We start from the raw sequence: 17,453 nt of genomic DNA on the forward strand, positions 1-17,453 counted from the left end.
GTAGCCGCAGCTGGCCGCTCTGAGGGGCATATTTATGAGAGGCTTGCGCTGCCGGAGCACCACTTCTTCTGACGCTCCAGCGGCGCAACCCTCTCAACCATATCTATGAGGCCACGCAAAGCCACTTTGAGGGCTTTGCATGGCCTCATAGATATGTAGTAGGCCAAAGCAGCGCAAGTCGCGGCGTTGCCTTACTCTGCACCTGGGTCGCGTTCCATGGGCGCTGCAGTGGGTTTTTCCATTCAACACCCATGGATTTTGACAGTGCCCCAGATTTACTTGATTGTGTAAACCTGGGGCAGGGCTAAACCCTTACGCCTCCCCAGAGCAGGTGTATTGAGGCAAAATATTATTTATCTTCTCGTTTTTCTCTTCTTCCGTGTGCGCTGCCTTCTGCAGCACACATGAAAAGAGGAAAACGCCTCGCTGGATTGTGTTTGTGCAGGAAGGTGCCAAAACAATCCTGCATTCAAAGCAGACACGCTTGGACCATGGTGCAATCATGCCTGCGTTGGCGCTAGGCAGCATATTGTGCACCAGCGCAGGAGAAAGCACAGGAAGGCACAGTATTTGCGAAATGCAGTACATTAATGCCCTTTCACATTAGGGTAGGGCAGCGCAGCAAGAAGGCTTACGGCACTGACCTACACCAACTCCCCCTAAATGAGGCCCTTAGTTTGTTCTTCCTATTCTCCTGCGGTAGTATTTGCCACAATTTACTCTTAATTACTCAAGCTGGAGTAATCGCATGAATTCAGTAATATGGTATTACAAGAGTAATTGTTAATTACTGAAATTACTCCGGTACAAATAAAATTTTGCCTAGGCCTCGTTATTTTCTTAGTGTATGATGTATTTTGTTTTTTTCATGGATAATGGCAGCTTCAGTTTTCATGCTGTACCTTGCTTTCTCCCATAGTGTATGTTGTCTTCTGTTTTCTTCTATGGTGCATGCTGTGCTTTGTTTTCTCCCATAGTGTATGATGTCTTCTGTTTTCTTTCGTAGTGCATGCTGTTCTGTGTTTTCTCACATAGTGTATGATGTCTTCTGTTTTCTGTCGCAGTGCATGGTGTGCTTTGTTTTCACCCATAGTGTATGTGTCTTCTGTTTTCTTCTCTAGTGCATGCTGTGCTTTGTTTTCTCCCATAGTGTATAATGTCTTCTGTTTTCTTTCGTAGTGCATGCTGTTCTGTGTTTTCTCACATAGTGTATGATGTCTTCTGTTTTCTGTCGCAGTGCATGGTGTGCTTTGTTTTCACCCATAGTGCATGATGTCTTCTGTTTTCTTTCGTAGTGTATGCAGTTCTTTGTTTTATTCCATACTGTATGAGGTCTTCTGTTTTCTGTCGTAGTGCATGGTGTTCTTTGTTCTCTCCCCTTTTGTATGAAGTCTTCTGTTTTCTTTCGTAATGTATGCATTTCTTTGTTTTATTCCATACTGTATGATGTCTTCTGTTTTCTGGTGTAGTTCATGGTGTACTTTGTTTTCTAAATAAGAAAGTCGGGGAGCGCACAGCATAAAGTTTATCACAATTAGTATCTCAAGTGTTCCAAATGTATAAAGGTAGGGTGCTCCTTCAGGTGGCGTGTCCGTCCTAACACGTCAATATTAATACACAAAATAAGTGCACCCACAAAACAATGGATGCATCCCTGAGGTAGGGCACACCTTAGGTTCTTGAAAAACCAAGACTCCAAATGTTTATGAACAATCCATTTATAGATTTTATTTTCAATTCATTCCTTTAGGTTCATCACGTTGTCATATTTTAATTCATATAAATTCCATGAAGTTAAATTTCACTTGTGGAACTGTAACAATGATGCTCCAATGCATTTCGGGCTAGGGGGCCCTTCATCCGGGAGCTCTACAATACAAAATATAGCCTTAAATAATATGCCAAAATGCCAACTTAACCCCTTCCCCGCTCATGACGAGCTGAGCTCGTCATGAGTTACGACGCTCGTACGCTCATGACGAGCTGAGCTCGTCATGTAACGTGGTTTTTAAAAAAACGCCGCCCACAGCAGGAAAACCGCTAGCGCGGATGTGGTTAAACTGCAGTCATAACTGAGTAGATAGTAACCAAAACTCCAAGTCAAAGAGGAGAGTCAAAAGACACCCAGGTTGTGAAGTATGCAACAAACTAAAAAGTATGTAACAAACTAAAAAGTGCTCAAATCTGGCGCAAGTAGTGAAGGTATTACATGCATTCGAAATGCGGTTAAAATAAATAAGAGCGATAGAAATGTGCTAAATCACAGCAACCGTGCGTATTAGACATGGGGGTCGAGGCGCAAGCATGAAGGGTAAGAGCACTTACATGAGTTGATGTCAGGGGGACGTGGCCAGCCAGGCAACATGGCGGGCGCAACTTGCTAGAGCTCCGCTAGCTAGGCCCTAATTTCTCCTACATTTCACCGGAAAGTGTGGGGAAAGCTTGCCAACGACGAGCGGAGTGGACGCGGCAAAGCCAGAGGATCTCGCCGGTGTCCCCAGACCTGTGCGGCGAGGCCGAGGAGCCGAGTCTTCCCCGACGCGCGAGAGCTGATAGCGGCAGGGGTAAAGGCGCGAAGTTCAGCCGGGTCCCGGAGGAGTGGGAGACTGACCCCGCGGGGTGGGAGAAGCCTGGCTGCAACGGGGGACGTCGGAAAGAGCTGGGGAGGCGCTGTGGAGGCTCCTGAGCAACAGGCCGGACAGATTGACCCGCAACTCTGCTGACGGACTGAGAGGAGGAGCCCCGGGGCGCCCTGCGACGGACTAGACGGTGAGCCGCCATCTTGCGACCGGCTAAACCGCGCGGCTGGAGCTCGGACTCGTTAGCTGATGGGACCCGGAGACAGACACCGAGACGGGAGGGGCCCGCTCCTCTACAGATCGCGGAGAGCGGAAATACTCGGCAGCGGGCGGCAGCTGCACGTCATCGGTGCTCCTGGTGCGGGCTGCGGAGCGCCGGGGGCGGGAGAAACAGAGCAAGCCCGGCCCTGGGGAGTGAAGATACGGGGCATCTCAGCGCTGCGGATCCGGCAGAGAGATACGACGGAGTAGAGGGGCCTGGAGGCAGCGGGCGAGGGGGGATAAACTGGCACTGTCCTGTGCTGCCGAGGAGACGGTATAATCCAGGCGCCATTTTGGAGCTCCTGTGCTGTGGGGCCCCAGAGACATAAAAAAAAAAACGGGCCCCCCCCCCCCGGCCTACAGTGTTGGGGTCCCCTGATTTCAAATGCTACCGGCCAAGGACTGTGGCGCGGAGGGGCCTGCTTGGCCTGCTGACCCGGGGCCTGCCTGGTTAGCGCGTGCCCTGGCCTGGGAGCTGGGTGTAGTGCTGGGAACAGCCCTGGGCCGCCTCAACGCAGCAGCCCGACAGTGGAGGCCTCCTAGAGTTTGCACACTGTTGCCTGCAATTGATATTCCTCCTGGGATGTGGATAACGCCCTTGCCGCTAAACTGACTGTAACTCACATACTTGTGGATTGCTGGATGTGACTGTTTGCTCTGCCTAATTGAGCACGCCTGGAGCCACGCCGGTAACCACGGGCAGAGCTATTTGGGAAGCGGCTGGAAGACGGATTGCTGGCTGCGCGCACAGACACTGGCAGGCGGGTGCGCACACAGGTGCACAGGAGCACGGCTGCAGGGTGGACTGCTATAGGATCCCTGACTAGACGGTCGAAGGACGGGAGCGAGGACCTCACCCTCCGGGAACAGCACCCGGCCGGTGGTGACCGGTAGTGAGTGGCTGGAAGCGTAGATGCCCACGGCGCAGCAAATCGCTATGGGCCGGCTCAGGGAGAAAGCACAGCTGCGGCAGCAGGAGGCGACCGGACCAGGCGAGGCACAGGACCAAAGGCGGTTGGCCATGGACCCAGCTGCTGCACTGGCGGCCAAGATGGACACAGTTCTGGCGGCGGTGGAGCGCATTGGATCGACCCTAGAGCAAACCAAGTCGTTGCTAGAGGGACGGATTGATAAAGTTACGTCTGACTTCACATTGCTACACTCAGACCACCGTAAGCTGGCGGAGACCGTTACAGAACACCGCCAAGTGGTTCAGGAGCTGCAACCTGTGGTGCGCAGCCACGCCGCGGCCCTGCAAGACCTGATTGATAGAGTCCACATCCTGGAAGACCGTGCCAAGGATGCGGAAGGGCGCTCTCGGCGCAACAACGTCCGCATAGTGGGCCTGCCTGAAGGAGAAGAAGGGGCGGCACCTGAGAGATACACTGAGACATGGCTGAGAACGATCCTGCCGCCTGGGGTGCTGTCTCCGCAGTTCGTGGTGGAAAGGGCGCACAGGGTACCTGCGCAGGCTTGGAGGGTGGGAGACAGACCCCGTCCGTTCCTCTTCAAGCTCCTCAACTACAGAGACCGGGACACGGTACTCCGGGAAACGCGGAAGATGAGCGACCTACAGGTGGGCAACAGTCGTGTAATGCTTTTCCCGGATTGCACAGCGACGACGCAGAAGAGGAGGGGTTCCTGCAGCGAAGAAACAGCTCAGGGATCTGGACTTGCCCTACTCGCTGCTCTTCCCCTCGCGGCTGCGTGTGGTCACAAGCGGAGGCACACGTCTGGGATTGGCTGGAGGAGACCGGACAGTGGTCGGGGACGCGGCCAGAGGCCTCTGCAGGCGGAGGATGGCAAGAGCAGTGCTCCAGGAATAGGAGAAGTAAGAGAGGGGCCAAGAGGGGAATCGGCCTGGGACAGGCGGCACCCAGCCCGGAGAAGATACGGCAGGAGCGGCAGGAGGCTCTGGAGGCGGTCGCAACGTTGGGTGCAGGGACAGGAAATGGCAGACTGCAGCACGGACAGCAACACGGAGCTGAGGCCAGCGGATCTTCCTTGCCATCTACAGTAATTTCGGACGACGTTCTGCAGCCGGTGGTGACGCCCCAGACAGCTAACTATATAGTGTGATGGCTGTCAAATGCACGATGGACTACCTCATGACTGATGTTTTGTGCAATGATCCATGGTATCCTTTGCATGTCTGCTGACACGTACTGATGGGCAATACCACTGTCCCGGAGTCACACACACACGCGCAGACGATGTAATAGGTCCTGCTAACTCGCTGCAGACACACAGCCGCGCATTCCACTAGAACATGAGTTCATGCATTCGCGCGCGAGGTGGCACTCACGGGTGGCTCGCATGAGCCGGCACGCTCCACTGTAGGTGGCAACCCAACCACACCCCAACAGCGCTGGGGCCTTGTCAAAGGGGGTCCCTTGATACCACCACTGACTGCACATCCCCCAACCGCACACACGTTGCGCTCACAATACACTAAGCGATAGTTTGGTTGCTCAGTCTGGACGCACTCTCCGTTGGGCGTACGCCCATAAAGTTACACAGTTAATTTCTGTTCACATGTTTCAGATGCGGCACTTAGAGATTCCCGACCGACAACCCACCCCTAGACCTCACAGACTGCGCCTCCGGCCCCCCCCGGGTGAACATGTCACAGCACCACTCATGGCATGCACTAACATCATGACCTGGAATATCCCAGGCATGCACACCCCGTCGCGTCGGTACTCTGTTTTTGCGTACATGCAGCGCCACCACACGGGATTGCGCTCCTCCAAGAAACACACATGTCTGGAGTGGAGTAGGAGAGACTTCGCTGGCGATGGAGGAGACAACTGTATGGCACGACCTACTCTGCGCACGCGCGAGGCACTCTGATATGAGTGAAGGCAGTTCCCTTCGTACATGCTGACACGCAGGTAGACACGGAAGGGCGACACACTTTTGTGAGGGGAAGGCTTAATGGGCAAGAAATATTACTGGGCTCTATTTACGCCCCTAACACAGGGCAGCCCACCTTCCTGGAGTCCTTAAATCACGCCCTTCAGCAATATGCGGGTCTGCCCTGGTTGTTGGGAGGCGACTACAATATGGTGCTGGACACACAGTTAGACCGCTCATACCCGCCCCTGCGCGCAGTAGCAGCGACCTCAGCGGCACAAGCCCTTAGAGACTGGCTAACACATTGGAACATTCAAGACCTCTGGCGTACCCAACACCCCACAGACAAAATATACTCCTATTACTCGGCGGTGCACGGCCTCCATGTTCGACTAGACAGAATAGTGGGCTCCCAGTCCCTGCTCCCACTCTTAACCAAGTCGGAATATTTGGGTAGGACGCACTCGGACCATAACCCCTTGTCATTCCAGATTAGCTGGGAGGCAGATCGGCCTCCGGTGCCCACATGGCGGCTGCAGGCGGCTGCGCTGGAGGACGCGGAGTTCAGATCATCCCTGGGTAATGCCATTCTCTCCTACTTTGAGGAAAATGGGGGCACAGCGAGCGACCCTATGGTGGAGTGGGACGCCCATAAGGCGACTATACGGGGGCATTGCATAGGAACCACGTGGAACATCCGGGAGCAGGTATCTGCGTCACTGACCCGCATAGAATCTGAGCTACAGCAGTACGAGCGTGAGGGGGAGGGAGCGGGTAGACATGCCCTTAAGCTAGGGGAGCTTCGAGGTGAGCATGCGGTCCTCATTGAAAGACTGAGGTGCCACAATTATGCAGCGCACACGGCCAAGACACATGCGAAAGCGGACAGGGCAGGTCGCTTACTAGCCTGGCTGATACAGGCCGCAGAGCCCAGGGCGCCGATTGGTGCCATTCGATTGGGTGATGGTACGGTGGTGTATACACAGCGCGAAATACATCAAGCGTTTACTGAGCACTACCGGGACCTCTACAGGGCTCGGGGCACCGGCCGGGACCATACAGTGGGTGACCTTCTCGAGCTGGTTACGCTGCCCAAACTCACTGATGCACAGAGGGAGGACCTCGGTGCCCTGCTCACGCTGGAGGAGGTGGGCGACGCGATACAAGCGCTGGCAACCGGGAAAACGCCGGGGCCAGAGGGCCTGCCAACCAAATACTGCAAAGCAAACAGAGATGTCCTGGCACCGTGGCTGCTTCAGATGTATCAGGCATCTATAGCTGAAGGCAGGCTTCCTCATTCCCTGAGAGAAGCGTTCTTGGTGTCCTTGCCCAAACCTGGCAGGGATCCGATGTCCCTGAGCTCGTATCGCCAGTTGGCGATGCCCAATACGGACTATAAAATACTAACCAAGATGCTCGCTGAACGCTTGGCACCATTAGTCCCACACCTAGTCCACTCGGACCAAAATGGTTTTGTGCCGGCGAGGTCCACATCCCTGAATCTCAGGCGGTACTTTCGTGTGGCGACGGAGGCATCGGCAGTGTGGCCTAGAGCAGGGTGCCTGATACTAGACCTGGAGCGGGCATTTGATAGTCTCGAGTGGAGTTATCTTCGGGCGGTGTTGGAGGCGCACGAGCTAGACAGGGGATTTCTAGATTTGTTAGGACTTCCGTATAGGAACCCCGTGGTCCGCGTCCGGCTGGGACCATACGTCTCAGAGGAGGTGGCGGTGGGCAGGGGCACCCGGCAGGGATGTCCTCTGTCGCTGCTGCTTTTTGCGCTAGCCATTGAACCTTTGGCGGCAGCCATGAGGCAACTATTGGCTGACGGGATCCCACTAGGAGATGGTACACACCAAGTGTCCCTATACGCAGATGATCTCTTGGTCTTTGTCAAGGACGTGAATAGTATGCTGGAACAACTTGCCCCACTGCTGAGCCGATTTGCCGATCTCTCCGGTCTTGGAGTTAACACGGTTAAGTCCTGTCTATACGCCTTTAATAGCGGATGAATGATCCGGGGTATTGCCTACAGGGCACGAGAGTGCAATGGCACGCGGACACGTTTAAATATCTGGGGATCCATATCTACCGGAAGCAAGAGGACCCGCTGGAAGGCAACTTAGGTAGGGCGGTTACAGCGCTCAGAGCGCAGATAGGCTTTTGGTCCACGCTCCCCCTGACGCCCACGGGCAGGGTCGCTCTGACCAAAATGGTGATGCTTCCTCGCCTTCTATACTATTTTACAAACCTTTCCCTGTTCGTGTCTGCTTCCTTCTTCTCCAAGCTCAACAGGAACCTACGTGACTTTGTATGGAGCGCGTCTCGACACCGGCTGGCCCTGGGGAAACTATTTCTCCCCACAGACAAAAGTGCCCTAGCAGCCCCCTGCTTTGAGCACTACTATCTGGCAGCGCAGCTCCAATGAATTGCCCGCTGGCTAGCAGACAGGGGGAGGGAGGACACCGCCACAAGTGAGCCGCCATACACCATGGAAAGGATCACGCCTCTGTTTCACCCGCTGGCAGCCAGGACTAGACCTACCCCGCTCCTATTGGGGGTGGCATACAAGTGCTTCCGCAGGGCACTATATCTCACAAGGAAGGTGCTCCCATATGCGCCCGCGGTGCCGTTGGAGGTCTCTCCGGGAGGTGCGGGAGTTCTCACGCGTCGCATGCTCGTGCAGTGGCAGGAGGCGGAGGTGCAAACACTGGGCGACCTATACCAAGATGGAGCCCTGATCCTCTTCGAGACGCTGGTCGTGGAGGCTGGGCTACCCCCTGGGGGATTCCTGATGCATAGGTCACTCACAGCCCGGATGGTGGTGGAGTGGGGTGACATAACGGAGGAGCCGGCGCAACATCTCACGATACATTACCTCCATGTCATGGGCAGGGGCAGACATCTTATCAAATGGTTTGCCGCATCCCTACGGTTGCACACAGAACTGGACCTGGCCCCCCTCCGCGGGAAGTGGGAGCGGGACATGGGACGACCACTGGCGGATAAAGAATGGGAACGGATGCTCAAGAGTCCGGTGCGCATCCCCATAAACATGCGCTTTCGCCAGATCCAGGTATATATAGTCCACAGGGCCTACCTCACCCCAGCTTTAATTAATAAGTATTTTAATAGGGGCGACGCGTCTTGCCCCCGATGCGACGAGCTAGATGCGGACCTCCTCCACCTCTTGTGGCGCTGCTCACGACTTCGCACTTACTGGAGGGAGATCCATGCCCGGCTTGTGCAATGCACTGGCCGCGCAATCCCCTGCGACTGGCCTGAATTCCTCTTACACCACTTCAAGCGGTCACCAACTACCAAGACGTCGTCCCACTTCCTGGACCTGGGATTGGTCACGGCGGTGAGACTCCTCACAAAACGATGGAAGGCAAGGGACCCGTCCAGTGTGCAGGCATGGACCCTGTCTCTCCTGTCGTGGGGCCGTGCAGAATGGACTGCCATTAGAAGAGAGGAAACAGTGGGACTCCGCAGAGAGCCCATGGCGGAATGTTGGGAGGGTATGCTCAACACACTGCAGGCAGCAGGGACTGACATGGCTGAGAAAGGGGCGGGGGACACAGTGGGCGGACTGGATAGTCATAGGGAGGGGTGCGCGACGACCACTGATAACAACAGCACTGCCAGCAGTAACACTACCACTATCGCATAGGCGGGGGCTCATGGTCATAACATTGGGAGGGTGCAACGGACACGGGGAACATACATACACAGGGAGCGAGGAGACGGTGAGTGGGGGCGCGGGAGGCCGGTTAGATAAATTGAGGAAATAAGCACACGTTTACTGACTGGAGGAGGGGGAGGGGGATCTCGGGGATGGGAATGGATGAATGTTTTGTTTTGAGCACAAGTGATAAAGCTGTATCTTGTTATTAATGTTTCTTGCAAATGTTGCGGTTGCAACTGAGTTATACCTGTATGCACTGCCACTCCAGGCGGAATTGAGACGCTAAGACTCACACAGGATACGGCCATGTGCGGAGAACCGGGACTCAGTCGCCTGACGTATATGTCACACTATAACAGCGTCTTAAAAGCACAGGGTGTTGTTGGAGCACTGTTAGCAGAACACTGTTGATACTGTGTTTGAAGTACACGATGTGTTGTTGGAAATGATATAGAAATGCCAATAAAAAAGAGTTGACAAAAAAAATGAGTTGATGTCAGAACACGAATCCGATCATGCTACAAACGAAATGGGTGAATTAAGTTAATAACCGCTTAAGTTTCAGGTATGCACCCGATCTAAAACAACCACCAAATGGTGGCATGAGTATGCCGACTTACTTTAAAAGTTGTTGGGATTCTCTGTCAGACGGGTATCGCTGTTCGAAGTTCCAGAGCAAACGGCCTCTACGCGCCAGAGTATAAGAAAGATTATCGGGTGAAATCTCGTGGATGTGACTAAACACAGTAGAAGGACTATGATTGCTAGAAACTAAACGGCCATATTGGAATGGTGAATGGAGATTAAAAGAAAAAGAGAAAAAGAAAAGTGAAAAGAAGTGTCATATACATTTGGAGGTTGTTTTAGATTTAGCACATTTCTATCGCTCTTATTTATTTTAACCGCATTTCGAATGCATGTAATACCTTCACTACTTGCGCCCGATTTGAGCACTTTTTAGTTTGTTACATACTTTTTAGTTTGTTACATACTTCACAACCTGGGTGTCTTTTGACTCGCCTCTTTGAGTGACTTGGAGTTTTGGTTACTATCCACTCAGTTAATGACTGCAGTTTAAGTTGGCCTTTTGGCATATTATTTAGGGCTATATTTTGTATTGTAGAGCTCCCGGATGAAGGGCCCTCTAGCCCGAAATGCATTGGAGCATCATTGTTATAGTTCCACAAGTGAAATTTAACTTCATGGAATTATATGAATTAAAATATGACAACGTGATGAACCTAAAGGAATGAATTGAAAATAAAATCTATAAATGGATTGTTCATAAACATTTGGAGTCTTGGTTTTTCAAGAACCTAAGGTGTGCCCAACCTCAGGGATGCATCCATTGTTTTGTGGGTGCACTTATTTTGTGTATTAATATTGACGTGTTAGGACGGACACGCCACCTGAAGGAGCACCCTACCTTTATACATTTGGAACACTTGAGATACTAATTGTGATAAACTTTAGGCTGTGCGCTCCCCGACTTTCTTATTTGGTCATTTCCTAGTTTCTGCCCTACCCAGGAGGGTAGCACCCCTTATACAATACAGGATGCAATATGATGAAATAACACAATCTACTGAAGCTAAAGCGGATACTCTTGCATTTGATGATGAAGAAACTGCCGCATCTATGCTCTTATTATTGAAGATATAGCTCACAGCACAACCAGCCGCACTAAGGAACAATGCATTAGGCAGCTACTGTATCTTTCTAAACGTGAAATAAACCAGAAACTGCATGCTAGCACGTTGTTAAAATACCACCGAGCCCTACGAATCCCCCGAGGTTTACGGATAGCGCTCAAACCTTCTCTGTGCGAAAACTCTAAAACCTTCCAAGATAAATGGAACGCGATTCTAAACAAATGCAGTCTTGATCTAATTTTACTTATTGTTCAAAAATTGTCTCACATTCTGATTGAGCTTAAGAAAGAAATCAATGACATTGAAAAGGAACTGACCGAGATGGTCCCAACAGAGGAATGGTCTAAGATACTTGAGGATATTAACGTCCAGTTGGAAAAACATTCAAGAGAGATAAATGATAGACAAATTAGGAAGTTTAGGAGAGATACCCTAGACTACAAGTTGGGCGAGGTTTACACGTGGGCTGACGTGTATGCCCAACGAAGAAGAAACAAACCTTACAGTCAACAAACTGATACATCCTCATCAGGGAGCGATATGTCCAATAGACCACTGAGAAAAGCACATCCACCAATAGAGGACTCATCTAGATCTAGAGAATTGTCCACAGAACAATCTACATCACAGTCAGCAAGTTCATCAACATTGGTTCCTTTTTTAGTCCAAGGCCCAGAAGACAGAGACAACCCAGGAGGGGCATTAGGAAAAGAAAAAGAAAAGGAGAAAGGACCGCACAATACTCGAAGTACTGGACCGAAGGAGAGGAGAACACCTAGTGATAAACATCTCTAACACTGAATTGAATCCTCATGAATTGAAGCTTTTATCTAAGGGTACATCTTTTATCCCAACTACTCAAACTAACCAGTTGGAATTAGAAATAAGTACATTAAAATTTACACGCAAGCTTAGACTAAGACATTTTTTTGATAATGTTCTACCACCAGCCCCTCAAAAAGAGGATCAACTTATGGGTCTAAGACCTCATAGTTCTTATCAAGCTCCTACTAGTCATAAATGTATTGCCCTTTTTGAGAATTTGGTCAGACAGGACCTTGCTAAATTGAATTATAGAAAGACTTATAAGAGAAATATCACACAGAAAGATCTTGACACTTTGAAAAAGATGGCCAATAATAATCATATCAAATGTATTAAGGCAGACAAAGGCGGTGCCTTGGTTATCGTCAACACTGAGATGTATCTACAAAAGATCTCTCAACACATCAGCGATGTACAAACTTACATGAAATTGACTAATAACCCGACAAGTCAGTTCAAAGACATACTTATGAACATTGTTAAGGAAGCCTATGAATTAGGAACTATTGATGAAAGAACCAAAAAATTCCTTTTGAAAGAACACCCTAGAAGCCCGACGATCTACATGATGCCGAAGATACATAAGAACCTGGAAGACCCTCCTTTAAGGCCGATTGTGTCGACTAGAGGATCCCTACATGAACCTGTGGGGAAGTTTCTAGACAGATACTTGCAACCGATAGTCAAAAAAATGATCAGTTATGTGCAGGACACTACAGATTTTCTAATCAAACTATCACAAGTTGCCATTGAAGATGATGAAAATGTAATATTATGCACGGCGGATGTGAAAGCCCTTTACACGTCTATCCCCCATGCTGGTGGGATTGAAGCTATGGAAAAAGCTATTCTAGAGAGTGATATCGAGCCAGCCATGCAAGAATTTTTGATGGAACATTTGATTTTCACACTTTATCAAAGTTATTTTGAACATGATAATGAGTATTACCTACAGCTGTCTGGAACCACAATAGGGAATTGTGCAGCGCCAATGTACGCTAATATTTACATGAAACAATATGAGGAAATGAACATTTTTGGTAACCCGGCTTGGAACAACAATTTGAAATTATTTGTACGCTACATAGACGATGTATTTATCGTTTGGACAAACACTGAAGAAAAACTACAAAAGTCACTGCAGGCGCTTAATGACATTAATGACCGGATACAGCTCACTTGGGAAATCAGTGATAAGTCTATCACCTTTTTGGATGTAAAAATTACCCTTACCACCACTGGCTTTGAAACTGATTTATATCGCAAAAATACAGATAGGAACAATACCCTCCATTATTCTAGTTTTCACCAACCTTCATTGAAACAACATTTGCCTTACTCTCAGATGCTGAGGGTGAAAAGAATCACATCAAACACCACACAAACCAATTAATGTCTTGAAGAGATGGGCAAAAGGTTTAAAGATAGGGGGTACCTGGATAATATCATTGACCAAGCCAAAATAAGAGCATCACAGATCCCTCGAGTACAACTTTTTAAAAGATCTAAAAAATCAGAAGAACCCAGGATGGTTCTGGTTTCTAAATTTTCCACGATGAGTGCAGCCTACAAAAGAATCATTATAAAACATTGGCAAATTTTGAGTATGGAACCCGATTTTGGCTTAGCATTTAATAATCCTCCTATTTTTGCACACACTCGGAGTGCCAACATCAAAGAGAAATTATCCAGGAAGATGATTCAACCAGGACAAGCTAAAGGTACACAACCATGTATGAACTGCAGTAATTGCAATAATGTCATACGCGGAAGTGAATGCTACATGTGACACTTCAAATGTAATTTATCTCATCAAATGTCCATGCGGTAAAACTTATATTGGAAAAACTGAAAGGAAAATTAAAATCCGTATCAATGAACATAAATCCAATATTCGAACCAAGAATGTGAAGTCTAACATAGCAGTCCATTTCAATGAGGCACGCCACAACATTTCTCAATTGAAATTCATGATCCTTGAGACTGTCATCAGACGTGAAGGCGTGGATAACAACAAACAGCTCCAGCAGCGTGAAATATCATGGATATTTAAAATGCAAACAATGAAACCTTCTGTACTTAATGATCGTCTTGAATTTTCAAGCTTTATTTAAATGTACTCTGTCGAGTACACTAGCCTTCTGCTAAATGTTCCATAGTGCTGTTTTTGTATAATCGTTTTTTGTATTATAACTTTTCGTATACTGTATTGATTTTTTTCAAACTTATTTGTTCACCGCTGCATGTATTCTGATTAATTAGATTCCGTATATGTCACTTCTTTTCACTTTTCTTTTTCTCTTTTTCTTTTTCTCTCCATTCACCATTCCAATATGGCCGTTTAGTTTCTAACACTCATAGTCCTTCTACTGTGTTTAGTCACGTCCGCGAGATTTCACCCGATAATCTTTCTTATACTCTGGCGCGTAGAGGCCGTTTTCTCTGGAACTTCGAACAGCAATACCCGTCTGACAGAGAATCCCAACAACGTTTAAAGTAACTCGGCATACTGATGCCGCCATTTGGAGGTTGTTTTAGATCTGATGCATACCTGAAACTTTAGCGGTTATTAACTTAATTCACCCATTTCGTTTGTAGCATGGTCGGATTCGTGTTCTGACATCAACTCATGTAAGTGCTCTTACCCTTCATGCTTGCGTCTCGACCCCCATGTCTAATACGCACGGTTGCTGTGATTTAGCACATTTCTATCGCTCTTATTTATTTTAACCGCATTTCGAATGCATGTAATACCTTCACTACTTGCGCCCGATCTGAGCACTTTTTAGTTTGTTACATACTTTTTAGTTTGTTACATACTTCACAACCTGGGTGTGTTTTGACTCTCCTCTTTGAGTGACTTGGAGTTTTGGTTACTATCCACTCAGTTAATGACTGCAGTTTAAGTTGGCCTTTTGGCATATTATTTACGGCTATATTTTGTATTGTAGAGCTCCCGGATGAAGGGGCCCCTAGCCCGAAATGCATTGGAGCATCACTGTTACAGTTCCACAAGTGAAATTTTACTTCATGGAATTTATATGAATTAAAATATGACAACGTGATAAACCTAAAGGAATGAATTGAAAATAAAATCTATAAATGGATTGTTCATAAACTTTTGGAGTCTTGGTTTTTCAAGAACCAAAGGTGTGCCCTACCTCAGGGATGCATCCACTGTTTTGTGGGTGCACTTATTTTGTGTACTTTTTTTTCTCCCATAGTGTATGATGTCTTCTGTTTTCTTTTGTAGTGTTTGCTGTACTTTGTTTTATTCCATAGTGATTGATGACTTCTGTTTTCTTTCGTAGTGCATACTGTGCTATGTTTTATTCCATAGCGTATGATGTCTTCTGTTTTCTGTCATAATGCATGGTGTGTTTTGTTTTCTCCCGTAGTGTATGATGTCTTCTGTTTTCTTTCATAGTCCATGCTGTGCTTTGTTTTATTCCATAATGTATGATGTCTTCTGTTTTCTGTCGTAGTGCATGGTGTGTTTTGTTTTCTCCCGTAGTGTATGATATCTTCTGTTTTCTTTCGCAGTGTATGCGGTTCTTTGTTTTCTCCCATATTGTATGATGTCTTCTGTTTTCTTTCTTAGTGTATGCTGTGCTTTGTTTTATTCCATTGTGTATGATTGTTGGACAGGCCCCATGAAGGGCTCGCTCCCTCCCCGCATGACAGAGCCCAGACACCGGCCCTCCGGGTGCTACCCACAGAACCAACCCGCAACCCGTCCCCTATGGGACGCCTGCTCCCGGATATCTCGGTGTCACGGGCCCGGGCCACCGTCAGCACCATTGCCCGGCCCAGCCGCCATCTTGGACACTGCACCACGCGGCCGCGTGGCCTCAGCTCGACCCCAACCCTGGGCCTGGCCAGGCCCCGACATCCCAGCACCACCCTCCACCCCGGAGGTGAACGGACCACTTGGCAGGTCAATGGGAGTAAGAAGTGTCGATGGCTCTCTCCCGCCAGGTGCCGATCACCCCCAGCCTCCCAGGGCGCTGGCTCCACCCCCCTGCTGGGTGTCTGGACTCCCTCATCCCGGACCTCCCGACCTCCAAGAGCGAGGGTCCGGACATCAAAGGGCGCCAGACCTATAACTAAGGCAGCCCCAGAACAGGAAGGCAGTTGTATCCTGGAGTCGAGAGACACCGAGAAGAACTCATCCTTGACGGACTGCAGGCGCTGCCGCAGCCCTGCCTTGTGAACTATCGTCCTGCCTGCTGGCGCTGCCGCGGCCTTCTGCAACCTTCATCCTCGTGGGACCTGCTGGCGCTGCCGCGGCCCGTTGCAACCTTCATCCTCGTGGGACCTGCTGGCGCTGCCGCGGCCCGTTGCCACCTTCATCCTCGTGCTGGCGCTGCCGCGGCCCGTTGCAACCTTCATCCTCGTGGGACCTGCTGGCGCTGCCGCGGCCCGTTGCAACCTTCATCCTCGTGGGACCTGCTGGCGCTGCCGCGGCCCGTTGTAACCATCATCCTCTTCGGGACCTGCGGGCGCTGCCGCGGTCCGATCCATCCGAACGCCGAGCTCGAGGATTGTGAGCTACCGCCATTTCCACCCCAGTACCTGTAGGTACCGAGACTGTCCCGCTACCCCCTTTCCCTCCTAGAGACTAGAATTGAGAGGATCATCGTGTCCTGAACTCCTTGTATCGTACTACCTTATTTCAAGAACTGCCTATAAAAGGTGTTAATCTGATCTTCGTGTGGTGTCCATCTGTGGGGGGGAAGTTACTTGTCTGTACGATCGCTGGAGACGGCCCTCACCGGAGGCCTCTCCCCTTGTGCTCGGCCGACCCTCCAGGTCCCCGTCTAACATTGGTGGCCAGCGGCGCGATCCGAACCAACGCGTACCGTACAGATAGTAACTCACCCTACGACTAAACCACAATGACGACCAAAGAGAGCGGATCTGCAGAGAAGTTCCAGATGGAAAAGCTGGAGGAATACAGCCACCGAGAGCTAAAACAATTTTGCATGGACTTAGGCATTGCTACCACCGGGCTAAGCACAAAAGAAGACTTCAAAAACGCCCTAGAGGCCTGGACAGAGACGAATACCGCCACACCCCGGGACCTCGAAGCCCCGGAAGTCAACACCACCCTGACGGAAGAACGGAGAACAGGTCCCTCCCGAGAAGAGATCCAGGAGCGGGAAAAAAATAGACTACACGAGTTAGACTTGGCACGGCTCAAATTAGACGGAGAATTGAAGCTGGCGGAACAAAAAATAAACTTAGAACACTTACGGCTCAGAGAAGAGCGAGAGGAAAAACAGAGACAGAGGGATCTCGAAGAAAAAAGACTGGCATACGAACACGAGTGCAAACTAGCCGAGATATAAATACGCAAACTGAACAAAAACCTAGGGGTGCCCGAGTCACCGCGCTCCCCAGGTACTACCGAACAGAAGGTCCACATCCCCAAGGATGTGGTCCGAGAATACCACCGGAACGACGACATACAGCAGTGGTTCAAGGCTTACGAGATCGCCATGACGGCCCACCGGATCGCTCGAAGTGACTGGGGAGCCGGGCTATGGGGAAGATTCGTCAATGAGGGCCGTGATGCCCTGCTGCAGCTTC

The sequence above is a fragment of the Lissotriton helveticus genome, chromosome 4_1 (genome assembly GCF_964261635.1).
Source record: "Lissotriton helveticus chromosome 4_1, aLisHel1.1, whole genome shotgun sequence".
Taxonomy (NCBI): domain Eukaryota; kingdom Metazoa; phylum Chordata; class Amphibia; order Caudata; family Salamandridae; genus Lissotriton; species Lissotriton helveticus.